The following is a 14516-nucleotide window of genomic DNA, read 5'->3' on the forward strand; positions in this document are numbered from 1 at the left end:
AGAGGGTCAGCAAAAAAGAGGAAGACCCTCAACAAGATGGACTGACACAGTGGCTGCAATAATAGGCTCAAGCATACCAACAATTATCAGGATGGCACAGGACCGGGCAGTGTTTCATTCTATTGTACATAAGGTCACTATGAGTCAGAACCAACTCCACGGCACCTAACAACAACAACAGACATCAAATTACACAAACTCATAAAATTCCCCAACTATAAACTATGCTAATATATCAAGCATCTGATTAATGCTGTTGAAAGAAATCAAAGATCTAAATAAAAAGAAAGACACACCATGTTTATGAATTGGAAGACTCAACACAGTAAAGATGTCAATTATCCCTCAATTGATCTATAAATTTCATGCAATTCTTAACAAAATCCCAGTGAAATTTTATGGAGATATAGAAAAGTTTATTCTAAAATTTATATGGAAAAGCAAAAGAGCTAAAACAATCCTGAAAAAGAAGGAAGTTAGAGAAATTACATTACTTAATTTTAAGACTTATTAGTAATCAAGAGAGGATGGTATTTGTGCAGAGAGAGATACACAGATTAATGTAACGTAATAGAGAACCCAACAGTAGACCCATACAAGTATGGTCAACTAATTTTTGAGAAAGTTGCAAAATCAAATTAATAAAGGAAAATTTGTCTTTTCAATAAATGGTACTGGGGTAATTGGACACCCACAGGCAAGAAAATAAAACTTTACCTAAATTAATAGAGCCCTGGTGGCATAATACTTAAGAGCTCGGGTGCTAACCAAAAGGTCAGCAGTCCAACTCCACCAGCTGCTCCTTGGAAACCCTATGGGGCAGTTCTACTCTGTCCTATAGGGTCGCTATGCGTCGGAATCAACTCGATGGCACACAACAACAATAACCTAAACTAATAAAAAAAAATTTCAAAATGGTTCATAAACTTAAATATAGTGGTAAACTAAAAAAAAAAAAAACTATTAGAAGAAAACAAAAGAGCAAATCACTGGGTTGTATGGGTAGGCCAAGAGTACATATGACACCAAAAGCACAATCCATAAAAAAAAGAAAAAAAAAAAACCATAAATTTGACTTCATGACAATTAAAAACTTTAGCTCTCTGTGAAAGACCCTATTAAGAGGATGAAAAGAAAAGCTATAGACTGAGAGAAAATATTTGCAAACCACCTATCTGACAAATGAATAGTATCTAAACTATATAAAAAATTCTCTAAACTCAACTGTAAAGAAAAAAAAAATCCAGGAAAAAAATAAGCAAAAGACATGAACAGACATTTCACCAAAAAGGATATATAGATGACAAATAAGCATATGAAAAGATGTTCAACATCATAAACCATTAGGGAAATGCAAATTAAAACTACAGTTAGATATCAATGTATACCCATTAGAACAGCCAAAATTAAAAATGGTGAAAATACCAAATGCTAGGAAGGATGCAAAGAAACTGGATCTCTGATACTTTGGTGGCGGGAATGTAAAATGGTACGGCCACTCTGGATAACTGTTTGCAAATTTCTTGTAAAACTAAATAGACATTTATCATACAATCCAGAAATCACATTCCTAGGAATTTAGCCCTTAGAAATGAAAACTTATGTCTACACAAAAACCTGTAATGTTCATACCAGATTTATTCATAATAGTCAAAAACTAGAAGCAACCCAATGTCCTTCAATGGGTGAATGGTTCAACAAATTGTGGTACATCCATACCCAGAATCTAGCACTCTGCAATAAAAAGGAACAACTTATTGGTACACATTACAATATATTTAGATGGATGTTGAGGACATTATGCTGAGTGAAAAAAGTGAATCTCAAAAGGTTACATGCTGTATGATTCCATTTATATAACATTCTAAAAATGACAAAATTTCAGAAATTGAGACCAGATTAGTGGTTCCCAGGGCTTAAGGACTTGAGGAGGAGGATGGGTCTGACTACTCTATAAAGAGGTAATGCAAGGTGGTTCTTCGAGGTTCTGTATCTTAATTGTGTTGGTGATTACATGAATCTACACATGATAAACTGCACAGAACTATACACAAATAAGTGCACGTACAACTGACAAAATGTGAATAAGGTCTGTGGATTATACCAATGTTAATTTCCTGGGTGTCATAGATTGAATTGTGTCCCCCAAAAAATATGTGTAAATTCGGCTACGCCATGATTCCCAGTATTGTATGGTTGTCCTCCAATTTTGTGATGTGTTGTAAATCCTAACCTCTATGCCTGTGGTGGAAACCTTGATAGCGTAGTGGTCAAGGGCTACACCTGGTAACCAAAAGGTCGGCAGTTTGAATCCACGAGGCACTCCCTGAAAACCCTATGGGGAAGTTCTACTCTGTCCTATAGGATCACTATGAGTCAGAATGGACTTGACAGCAACTGGTTTTTTTTCTGATGCCTGTGGTTATTGTCCCATTTAGGTGTGATTTGTCTGTTATGTTAATGAGACAGGAATAGCTTACGCTAATGAAGCAGGACTAGGGTAGGATGCAACACTCTTAGGTCACAGCCCCGATCTGATGTAAAGGGAGTTTCCCTAGGATGTGGCCTGCATCACCTTTTATCTTACAAAAGATAAAAGGAGAAAGAAGCCAGCAGAAAATGAGGGACCTCCTACCACCAAGAAAGAAGAGCCAAGAGCAGAGTATGTCCTTTGGACCCAGGGTCCCTGGGCTGAGAACCTCCTAGACCCAGGGGAAGACTGATGTCAAGACACCTGGAGATCTCCCAGGAACATCAGGCCCACAGATGTTGAAAGGAGGCAAGGACTTTCTTCCAGAGCTGACAGTGACAGAAAGCCTTCCCCTAGGGCTGGTGCCCTGAATTCAGACTTCTAGCCTCCTAAACTGTGAGAGAATAAATTTCTGTTTGTTAAAGCCATCCACTTGTGGTATTTCTGTTAAAGCAGAACTAGATAACTAAGGTACTGGGCTAGGAATTTTACTATGTTAGGTAAGATTTTTCACTGGGGAAGCTGGGTGTAAGGTAAATGGGACCTCTCTATTCTATTTTTGCCAACTTCCTGTGACTATGTATTTATTTCAAAATAAAAAGATTTGTAAAAAGAATAACAAGAAAGAAAAGAAATGGTACTCAACATAAAACCACAGATTCTCTGGTTGCACCAGAAAGGGGTTTAGATCTCAGCCAGACTGACCTCTGCTTCACCCCTATGGTGGCTCTAGAGGTACTCAGTGAATACTAAGGTATTCCTGCAGTCTAAGAGTTGAAGACTCACACTTGTCATTTGCATGCCCATAGTATCTGCACATTGCACAATTCTTTCAAGTTTAAAAAGAATATTCCTTTTGACAACATTTCTAAGTATGAGATTCTACTTGCAGAATTCCTTGTACAAGCTGTAGGCAGTAAGTAGCACTTGTGGGTAAAAAGTCACCATCGGCGCACTAGGGGTAGCAGTGACTGGAGAAGTGAGTTAGTACGACAAGGGCAAATTCTGATTCCTCTTCAGTTTGCATGATCTTTCACCTTTTACTACAGATTTCCATGGAGAGGAACAATTCTGAGTTCTTAGCTGAATTTTTGAGGCCCTGCTACAGCAGGGCTAATGTTGTTGTTGTTGAAAATGAGACACTATCTTTAAAAGGAAATAATTCAGCATGAGCTGTATAATAAAATTGCTGTTGAAGCTACAACCCAGAGGAGTTAGTATCCCAGTTAGCAGTCCACAGGCTCTTACTTTACAGCTGGAAGTTTTGTAATTAGCATAATAAGTGTTCAGTGGGTTTTCCTGAGTGAAATTTGTGACTTGTTAATTAGCATAATAATTGTTAGAAACAAGGACTGGCTAAAACGATTTAGGGACATTGGCCTAGGTTCAAGAATCTAGAAAAGTTGAAAGCTATCACACCTTTAGCAACAGCTCTGAGGGAGATAAAGGTCCTGTGTTCAGCTACAGGTTGGCAGAATTTCTGAATGCCTGATGCCAAGTAGATAGCTCAGAACTTCCCTCTGGCTAATGTCATATCTACTTGGAAAGAACCTTTCATGAAAGGTAGTGGTGTGAGCACCTCAGAGGACGCAGAGCTGAGAGTTCATCGAGCCCATAGAATGGATTGGTGTGAACTGTGTTCTAGTGCTTGCCTCTCAGGCTGGGTTCTCTAGAGACGCAAAACCAGTAAAGCATATAAATATACAGAGGGATTTATGTCAAGGAAATGGCTCACGTGATTGTAGAGGCTGGAACGTCCCAAGTCCGTGGATCAGGATAAAGAATTCTCTCGATTACACAGCTGTAGGAGCTGGCGAACTCAAGATCGGCAGGTCAGAGAGCAGGGCTCCTGCTAACAGGCTGTGAAGATCAACACATCCCAAGATCGGCAGATAAGCTGATAGCTCAAGTCCCAAGAACCAGAGGTCAGACGAACAGGAGACAGCTGCAGGATCCACAGTGAGCAAAGCCAGAATGTCTGCTTATATTCGGATGCAGGCCACACCCCTAAGGAAACTTCCTTTCAACCGACTGGCCACTCACAGCAGATTCCATCATGGGAGTGATCACATATAAACATGGAGAATCATGGCTCAGCCAAGCTGACTTAACAATCTTAACCATCACAGACCACCCCTTGCCAACTTAGCACAAGTATACATCTCCTTAAACCATACATAATCTCTGAATAAAAGACAATTATAAAGTCATGCTTGTGCCTAACATGATACAACTAACACATGTACAACCGAAAATCCACTAGCCCTGTTTAGATTTTATATTTTATAAGTGAAGAAAACAAAAATATTTGATGCACACATACAAAGCAGAAATACTCATAACAACTACAGTCCTCATTTCTGCAACTGGTCATGCGGCCATAACTGGTATTTAGAATTACCTTCTTCCACTACCCAGTCTGTATTCCCTTTGCCCTCAGCAAGCACCTCAGCTGGTCATGGTTCTTTGCCTGGTAGGGTGACCCAAGCCTTCATTCCTGAAGGGTCTGGGTCATTAGGAGTCATGTCAGAACTAGGTTACTATAGTTTTCCATCGACTTTAATCACAGGGCATGGCAGTACCAAGAGACGCCCTAAGGGATCTCCTGCATTCCAGACATACTCTTCTTTACCTTCATTATGTAATATCAATTCAATTTCCTCTTGGTAATCACGATCAGTCACACGAGCCAGTATAGTAACTCACCTCTTTGTCTGTTGATCCAGAGGCATAAGGAGCCCAAAGTGGCCAGGTGGCATTCTTAGCTTCCAGTTCAATGGAATCAGTGATGTGTCTCCAGGTGGGAGCACTCCTCCCCAAAGAACTAAGACCTATAGACCTGCAGAGCATAAGGTCGCAGGGACAGGAAGTAAAAATCTTGCAAGTGGATCCCTAAGGGTAATAGTGAGTGGTGCCACTCCCATTTCCATACCTCAATTCCTGGACCCATGAATCCTGGCTATGGGAGAAATAGCACCATATATTGGACACTGGTTTAGAGCATACACAGCCTCCTGAAGAACACTGCCCCAACCCTGCAAGGTACTGCCACCTAGCTGGTGCCACAATTGTGTCATTAGAAGGCCATTCCATCCTTCTATCAAGCCAGCTGCTTCAGGATGATGGGGAACATGCTAAGACCAGTGAATTCCATGAGCATGGGCCCACTGCTGCACTTCACTTGCTGTGAACTGAGTCCCTTGATCTGAGGCAATGCTGTGTGAGATACCACGATGGTGAATAAGGCATTCTGTAAGTCCACGGATGGTAGTTTTGGCAGAAGCATTGCGTGTAGGGAAGGCAAATCCATATCCAGAGTAAGTGTCTGTTCCAGTAAGGACAAAAGACTGCCCATTCCATGACAGAAGTGGTCCAATGTAATCAACTTGCCACCAGGTTGCTGGCTGATCACCTTGAGGGACGGTGCCATATCAGGGACTTGGTGTTGGTCTCTGCTGCTGGCAAACTGGGCACTCAGCAACGGATGTAGCCAAGTCAGCCTTGGTAAGCTATGCTGGGCCCACGCATAGCTTCTATCCCTGCCACCACGGCCACTTTGTTCATGAGCCCATTGAGCAATGACAGGAGTAGCTGGGGAAAGAGAATGACTGGTTTCCACAGAACGTGTCATCTTATCCACTTGATTGTTAATATCATCCTCTGCTGAGGTCATCCTTTGGTGAGCATTCACATAAGACACACATATCTTCACTTCTTTGGCCCGTTCACAGAGGTCTATCCACATCCCTCTTCCCCATAAATCCTTGTCTCCAATTTTCCAATCATGTTCCTTCCAAGTCCCTGACCATCCAGCCAAACCATTGGCCACAGCCCATGAATCAGTATACAATCACATATCTGGCCATTTCTCCTTCCAAGCAAAGTGAACAACCAGGTGCACTGCTCAAAGTTCTACCCACTGAGAGGATTTCCCTTCACCACTGTCCTTAAGGGAGCTCCCAGAAATGGGCTGTGGTGCTGCTGCTGTCCACTTTCAAGTGGTACCTGCATATCTCGCAGAACCATCTGTAAACCAGGCACAAATTTTCTCTTCTTCAGTCAACTGATCATAAGGAACTCCCCATGAAGCCATAGGTGCAGACTGGGAGATGGAAGGTAATGTGACAGGAATGGAGACCATGGGCATTTGGGCCACTTCCTCATGCAACTTACTTGTGCCTTCAGGTCCTGCTCAGCCCCAGTCTCGTATATGCCACTTCCATTTAATGATGGAGTGCTGCTGTGCACGTCCAACTTTATGATTCTGTGGGTCAGACAACACCCAGTTCGTGACGGGCAGCTCGGGCCACATGGTGACTTGGTGTTCCATGGTTAAGCATTCAGTCTCTACTAAGGCCTAACAAGCCAAAAGCTGCTTCTCAAGAGAAGAGTAGTTATCTGCAGAGGATACTAAGGCTTTGTTCCAAAATCCTAAGGGTCTGCACTGTGATTCACCAATAGGGGCCTGCCAAGTCTCCAAACAGCATCTCTATCTGCCACTGACACTTCAAGCACTTTGGATCAGCTGGATCATATGGCCCAAGTGGCAAAGCAGCTGGCATGGCAGCCTGAACCTGTTGCAGAGCCTTCTCTTGTTCTGGGCCCCACTCAAAACTAGCAGATTTTCAAGTCACTTGATAAATAGGCTGGAGTAGCAAACCCAAATGAGGAATACGTTGCCTCTAAAATCCAAAGAGGCCCACTAGGCATTGTGCCTCCTTTTTAGTTGTGGGAGCAGCTAGATACAATAACTTATCCTTCACTTTAGAAGGAATATCTCAACATGCCCCACACCTCTGGACCCCTAGAAATTTCACTGAGGTGGAAGCTGCCTGAATTTTTGTGGGATTAATTTCCCATCCTCTAGCATGCAAATGTTTTACCAATAAGTCCAGAGTCATTGACACTTCTTCCTTACTAGGTCCAATCAGCAAAATGCCATCAATGTAATGGACCAACGTGACGTCTTGTGGAAGGAAAAGGTGATCAAGGTCCCAGACTAAATTATGACATAGGGCTGGAGAGCTGATGCAGCCCTGATGTAGGCAAGTGAAGGTGTATTGCTGGCCTTGCCAGCTGAAGACAAACTGCTTCTGATGGTCCTCCCAAACAGGCATGGAGACAAAGGCATTAGCCAGATCAATAACTGCACACCAGATACCAGGAGATGTATTAATTTGCTGAAGAAATGAAACTACATCTGGAACAGCAGCTGCAATCAGAGTCAACACCTGGATAAGTTTTCAATAATCCACTGTCATTCTCCAAGATCCATCTGTTTGTTGCACAGGCCAAACAGGCGAGTTGAATAGGGATGTGGTGGGAATCACTACCCCTGCATCCTTCAAGTCCTTGATAATGTCAGTAATCTCTGCAATCCCTCCAGGAATGCAGAGTTGCTTTTGGTTTACTATTTTCCTAGGTAGGGGCAGTTCTAATGGCTTCCACTTGACTTTTCCTACCATAATAGCCCTTACTCAAACTGTCAGGGACCCAGTGTGGGGGTTCTGCCCAGTTGCTGAGTATATCTATTCCAATTATGCATTCTGGAGCTGGGAAAATCACTACAGGATGGGTTCGGGGACTCATTGGACCTACTGTAAGATGGACATGAGCTAAGACTCCATTAATAACCTGACCTCAATATGGCCCCACTCTGACTGGTGGGCCACAGTGATGTTTTGGGTCTCCTGGAAGTAGTGTCAGTTCAGAGGCAGTATCCAGTAATCCCCAAAAAGTCTGATTATTTTCTTTTCCCCAGTAAACAGTCACTCTCGTAAAAGGCCGTAGATCCCTTTGGGGAAGGCTGGAAGAAAGATTAACAAAAAAAAATTTTGGGGGTCCCTGATGGAGCAGTAGAACGATGGGATGCAGAACTCAAATTCTAGTAAGAAGACCAGACTTAATGGTCTGATTGAGACTGGAGGCACCCCAGAAAGCATGGCCCCTGAACTATCACCCCAGAACCAAAACAATTTCCGAGGTCAACTCTTCAGACAGGGACTGGACTGGACTGTGGGACATAAAGTGATACTTGTGAAGGATGTGCCTCTTAGTCAAGTAGATACAAGAGACCAAAGGTGCAGTGTCTGTCCAGAGGTGAGATGGGAAGGCAGAGAGTTAGAAGCTGGTTGAATGTTCATGGGGAATCAGGGGCGGAGGGGAGGAGTGTGCTGTCGCAGAATGGGTTGAGCGGTTGGGGTCTCATAACAATGTATGTAAAAAAAAAATTTTTTTTTGTATGGGAGACTAACTTGAAATGTAAACTTCATTTAATTACAACAATAAAAAAGATTTTTTTTTTTGGCAGTGTATTGGAGACCTTCCTCAAGGGGACCCAGCCTCCCCTTCATTCAAGGGGTTGTACGTCTTTTAACTCATTCAAATCTGGGAATTGATTGAGGGACCGTGACTCTCTATTCTGGCGATTTGAGTTAGACTGCTGTTCACCTGACCTAGAATTCATCTGCTTGTACAGATCAAGTAAATATTTAGTAGATTTCCTATCTATTTTACTCGTAGGGACACCATGACTAAGTAGCCAATGCCTCAGTCCATACGAGTCAGACTATTCTGATTACTGCTTTGACTCCGCTGTCCATTACTGTAACCACACTCACCTTGTCTTTGTCGATTGAGTGCCGCCACCTGGCCCCTACTACCATGGGCTCCAATCAGCCCCACTGTAGTTAGCTGTCTTAATTCAGTTAGGGCAGTTCCCACTGTCAAATCTGATTTACATAAAACAGCAATCACAGCAGTCTTCAAGGATGCTGGAGCTCCCTTCACAAATTTGTTCCTCACAGTTGTGGTAAAAGATGTGTCCTCTGGGCACTCCATGTGTGGGTCTATGGGTCTAACCTGATAAATCCACTCTAGCATGTCAATTTCCCTAAGCCTTTGGATACCTTCTTCTACAGTATACCAAGGCAGGTCTCATACTTCAACTTGGTTTAGTGTAGGCCATCTCGTAATCCATGCTTCAGCAACCCAACCAAATAAACTGTTAGATCCTTTCCTAACTTCTCAAGCTGAAACACTGAATGAACAATCTGTGCTTAGTGGACCCATATCAATAAACTCAGACTGATCCATCTTTATGTTCCTTGCACCATTATCTCACACCTTTAATAGCCATTCCCACACATATTCCCCAGGTTTCTGTTTGTACGTATTAGAGAACTCAAGTAGTTCTTTTGGAGTGTAGCGTACCTTCTCCTGGGTCACACTTTGTACTTCATCTTTTGGTGCTCGCTGGGACCTAAGCCTAATTATAGGTCTAGAAACCAGAATCAGTAGTGTGGAATTGTTTTGAGAACATTCAGCATTGTCTTGTAAAGCATCTACCTCAGGCGATGCTCCAGGCAATGACTCAGGCAAGGGCTCTTTAGAGGCAGCTGGGCTAGGGCTAATCTCCTCAGATGGGAGTGGAGGGGCTAATGGTTTTTCTGGGCAGGGTGGTTTAGCAGACAAACATGAAGCAATGTCTTCAGATGAAAGTGGTTCTGCTGGCAGGAGTGACTCAATGGAATTTAGGGGCTCAGTGTCCCCAGCTTCCTAATTATCTGCCTATATGTCCCCATCCCAAGTTTGAAGATCCCATTTCTTCCCAATTAATGCCCTTACTTTAACTTCAGACACCTCTCGAGGTTGGCGATTGAGCTGGTATTGTAATTCAGCCACTCTTACAATAAGACTCTAGGTTTGGTTTTCGGCAACTTCAGCTCTGTTACTACAAGAAATAAGGCTTTCTTTCAAAGCACAAGTGGAAGCCTTGAGGTCATTTATGTGGCACCTGAGCTTTGACTCTGAAGCCCTCAGCTCATCTTGTTCTTTCACCAGTTTGTCTAGCGAAAGCAGAACCAACTAACCAGCTTCCTTATACTTCTCATTCTGACAAAACTGTAGAAAGATATAACATATGTGTTCACTCAGAGACTCGCCTTTCACCAATACCTAATCTACTGGGGGTGACATTTTGCATATCTGAATCACCACCTCACGCCATGGATTAGCAGTGCCGTCTTTACTGCTGCAAGCAGAGTCATCAACATCTTTAAGACGAAACGGATTTGAGAATCAATTTAGAAAACTCATCCTTACAATTTTGTTTCTCTAGAACCACTCTTGGTACCAAATGCCTTAGGCTGGGTTCTCTAGAGAAGCAAAACCAGTAAAGCATATAAATATATAGAGAGATTTATATCAAGGAAACGGCTCAGGCAATTGTAGAGGCTGGAACGCCCCAAGTCCATGGATCAGGATGGAAGTTTCTCTCAATTCATGTAGCTGCAGGGGCTGGCGAACCCAAGATCAGCAGGTCAGAGAGCGGGGCTCCCACTCACAGGCTATGAAGATGGATGAAACCCAAGATTAGCAGATAAGCTGACAGCTCAAGACTGAAGAACTAGAGGTGAGACAAACAGGAGGCAGTCCCAAGATCCACAGCGAGCAAAAAGCCACACCCTCAAGGAAACTCTCTTTCAACCGACTGGCTACTCATAGTAGATTCTATCATGGGAGTGATCGCATATAAACACCGAGAATCATGGCTCAGCCAAGTTGACACAAAATCTTAACCATCTCATTGCCTCACAAATGTTTAGTAAATGTCGACACATGTGATAGAATTTGGTCTGAGATTTACTTTCATAAATCCTGGGAGCAAAATAGTGAGGGAATAACTAACCCTCCTCATCCACCTCGAACTTTCCAGCAGCTACTCTTATCTACCAAGTGACCCTGGGAGTGGTTGCAGTCAGCTCCCCACACAAAGTCCACCCTTCACCATCTTCTCCCACATGACCCATGATCTTGCTCTTACCCTGATACTGCTTCTCATTTCTTGTTATCAGAGACTTATCAGTTGTCTTGCCATGATTTTAGAAGTTAATATCCATCCTAAGAATTTTGACAGGCACCAATTTTAGGGAACATATTGGGAGAAGGAAGTGTTTCTCTTCCTCCTCACTTAGTCATAAAACCAAAAAAAACAAACCTTGCCCCAAATTTCAGCTCTAACCAACTGTTCAACCTGCCCTAGGCTGGAATAATATCTGCCCTGTTCTTTGCTCTGACTCCTATCTGTTAGAGCATATACAGAGGGAAAAAAAAAAAAAGTTGCCATCGATTCAACTCATAGCGACTCTACAGGGCAGAGTAGATCTGACCAATAGGGTTTCCAAGGCTGCAATCTTTATGGAAGCAGACTGCCAAATCTTTCTCCTGCGGAGTTAGCTGGTGGGTTCAAACTGCTAATCTTTTGGTTAGCTGGTGAGCACTTAATCACTGCACCACCAGGGCTCCTCATACACAGAATATGTGTAGGTTAATTAACTTTAACCTGCCTTCTAGAAATAATTCTTAACATTGAAAATGTCCTAATTGGAATCCACACTCCAGAAGGGATAAGTGAGCATCCGAAGGGTCTTAATCAGAAATCTATATCCCACAGATGGCTACAATTCAAATAATTCCAATATTGGTATCTAAAGCTGCATCTGAGCGATTATTAGCATAAAGAATGTTAGAATTTCTTTTCTTTTCTTTTTTATACTAATGCAAAAAGTAGTATTCACTTTAAACCTCAAACCAAAAATATCCCTTTAGTCTTCTTAAAATCAAACAACAGTTTAGCTTAACTAGTACAACAATGTCTGTCTTAAGCATTATGCTCTTTTAAGAACTATCTGCATGGAATCAAACTGATAGCAGCAACTAGCAAGATTAGATAGGAACCTTAGGGGGCAGTGAATTTATGTTATTGGAGGAGAAACAATGCAGAAAAGGAGGGTGAGAACAGATGCACAACTGGAAGAATGTAATCAATGTCACTAAATGGTACATGTAGAAACTGTTGAATTGGTGTACGTTTTGCTGTGTATATTCTCAACAACAACAACAAAAAAAAAACTTTTTTCAAAAAAGGCAGTGTTAAACGTATGTGGTGGGTAAGAAATTTTTTCAGGTTTCAATACCCTTGTAAGAATCCCTCAAACCCAGAACCCAAAGTTCCAGGGAGAATCGCTCTAGGTCTAGCACTGCCTTTATTCAGTGTCCCTCCACTTATGAAGACTCGATCGCCTGTTCCAGAAGGGTGGCTGCTCCAGTCAACGGAGAGAACTGCATCAGTCTCAGAATGAAACTCTCTACAAGGTGCTTGCTGGAGGGTCTAAAGACAGAGAACAAAGGCTTCACGAGCTTTCAGGAACAGGTTCAATAATGGGTTTTGCATCTGCTTACTAATCAACGTACACGTGGCAGAACTCAGATCTAGATTCTCACTCTCCCGTACCACTAGATAGCAAGGGTGTAGGGGAGGAAACATTTAACTTCTACCCACCTTCAATTTCCAAAGGCTACCAAGAGTCACAAAAAGACTTTTATTTTTGTTGAATAACCAATTAGGCTTGGGTCATTTCCAAACACAATCCTCCTTGAGGCTTATCTCAAATCCACGTCCTCCAGGGAACCTTCTCTGGTCATTCCAAGGTTAGAAACTCTCCCAGAAATTTCTGGCTATGCCAACCCCACGGACACTCATGCATATGGAAATGCTTCATTAAGCATAATGCCGGGGTGGATTTTCAGCCAGGGCACACATGTTGGGCCAGTTGTCCTGGCTATGTAGAGCCCACATCTGTTCAGGTTGATTGACACGCCACCACACTGCTTGTTTAATATTTTGAGTATCACCCCTATCAAACTACATGTCAGCCTGGGATCCCCAGATGGAGTATAGGCTTCTTGAGGGGTGAAACCATGTATCTTACTTCCCTTAAACCACACCACCTATCACAGCCCATGCACAAAGCAGGTGGTGAAGCAAACACTTATTTGTAAACTAAATGGTTTGTGGCTGAAAAATTTCTTACCATCCCAAGCCTACACCACCACCTCAGGAATTTACTAAGTGTTCATGTGGAATCTCTCTCGCTCTCTGTTGCTCGCTCTCTCTGCCTCTCTCTCTCTCTGTCTCTCTCTCACAAATACACACACACTCACACACACTTGACCTTTTAGTTTTGCAGAGTTAAATTCTTAGCACTAAGTTCATCTTATTTTCCCTAATAAGGAAATACGGTTCCCTTATTTCAGGGACCTTTATAATGAAACAGATAATATTTTCCATGAACTGGTAAAAAAAAAAAAAAAAAAATAGGAAAGCAGGGTACTTGGTGGCTGAGCTAATACACAAATTCAGTGCTTACCCATTAGCACTGCAGACCCTATTTTTACATAAGACAGAGAGCTAGGATACTCATTCATATCATCAGGAAATCACTACCACCTCACCTTTTTCTTTTTTTTGTCTAGCTGCAAATCTTCTACATATCAAGAAGGAAATTCAGCTGGGATGAGACTCAACAAAAGAAAGTGTGGCTGATGGGTAAAGAACAGAAGTTCTTTGTGTTAACAAGAGGAAATCAAACCCAATATGTGCTCATGAGCCCTCCTTCCATCACTAATCCGTGGGTTACTTGCCCCCACTGACTGGGGACTCTCCAGCCCAAGTTCTCCATGCCCGGAGGGGCTGGCACAGGGCACAAGAATCTGCCTGCTAGTGAGCAGCCCCTGTGAAGGGACAAACCTGTGTAAGATCCAATTTTCTGCTAATAAGGGCAGGCTGAGAATCCACCTGCACAGTCAAACCACTTACTAATCTGCTCCCCTCAGATGGAGGGAGGCAGAGATACGACAGGAACACTAGAATAATCTTTGAGGGGGTTAAGGCTTCAGGAAAATGAGGTGAGGGCTAAACTCACCAGAGTTGAGACACATGAAACGAAGCAAACTTTGCCAAGGGACCAACGTTCCTTTAGAAGTCTCCAACCAGACAGGCACGTTCACCTCTCTTCAACAAATACTTTACTGAAAGCAAGACGATGAAGAGATGAAAGACAGTCCTTTACAACTGAGCTTACAGATAACTACTGTGTAACACAGGTGGAGGAAAGAACCCTGGGCATGGAACTCAAAGAAGGGAGAGATTAATGCTAACAGGGGGTAGAGCGAGGGGAGAGGAATCAGAGAGGGTTCCAAGGGA

General features: G+C 42.7%; 1 protein-coding gene and 1 non-coding gene across 4 annotated transcripts in view; one reads left to right on the forward strand and one right to left on the reverse strand.

Moving 5' to 3' along the window:
- Positions 1 to 14516, reverse strand: part of HHAT (hedgehog acyltransferase) — a 635839-nt gene that overhangs the window by 585341 nt on the left and 35982 nt on the right. The window lies entirely within an intron of this gene.
- Positions 3471 to 3584, forward strand: LOC111820382 (U5 spliceosomal RNA). Its single transcript, XR_002823936.1, has one exon. It is a non-coding gene; the product is annotated as a U5 spliceosomal RNA (small nuclear RNA).

This window comes from Trichechus manatus, unplaced genomic scaffold (genome assembly GCF_000243295.1).
Source record: "Trichechus manatus latirostris isolate Lorelei unplaced genomic scaffold, TriManLat1.0 scaffold00035, whole genome shotgun sequence".
Lineage (NCBI taxonomy): Eukaryota > Metazoa > Chordata > Mammalia > Sirenia > Trichechidae > Trichechus > Trichechus manatus.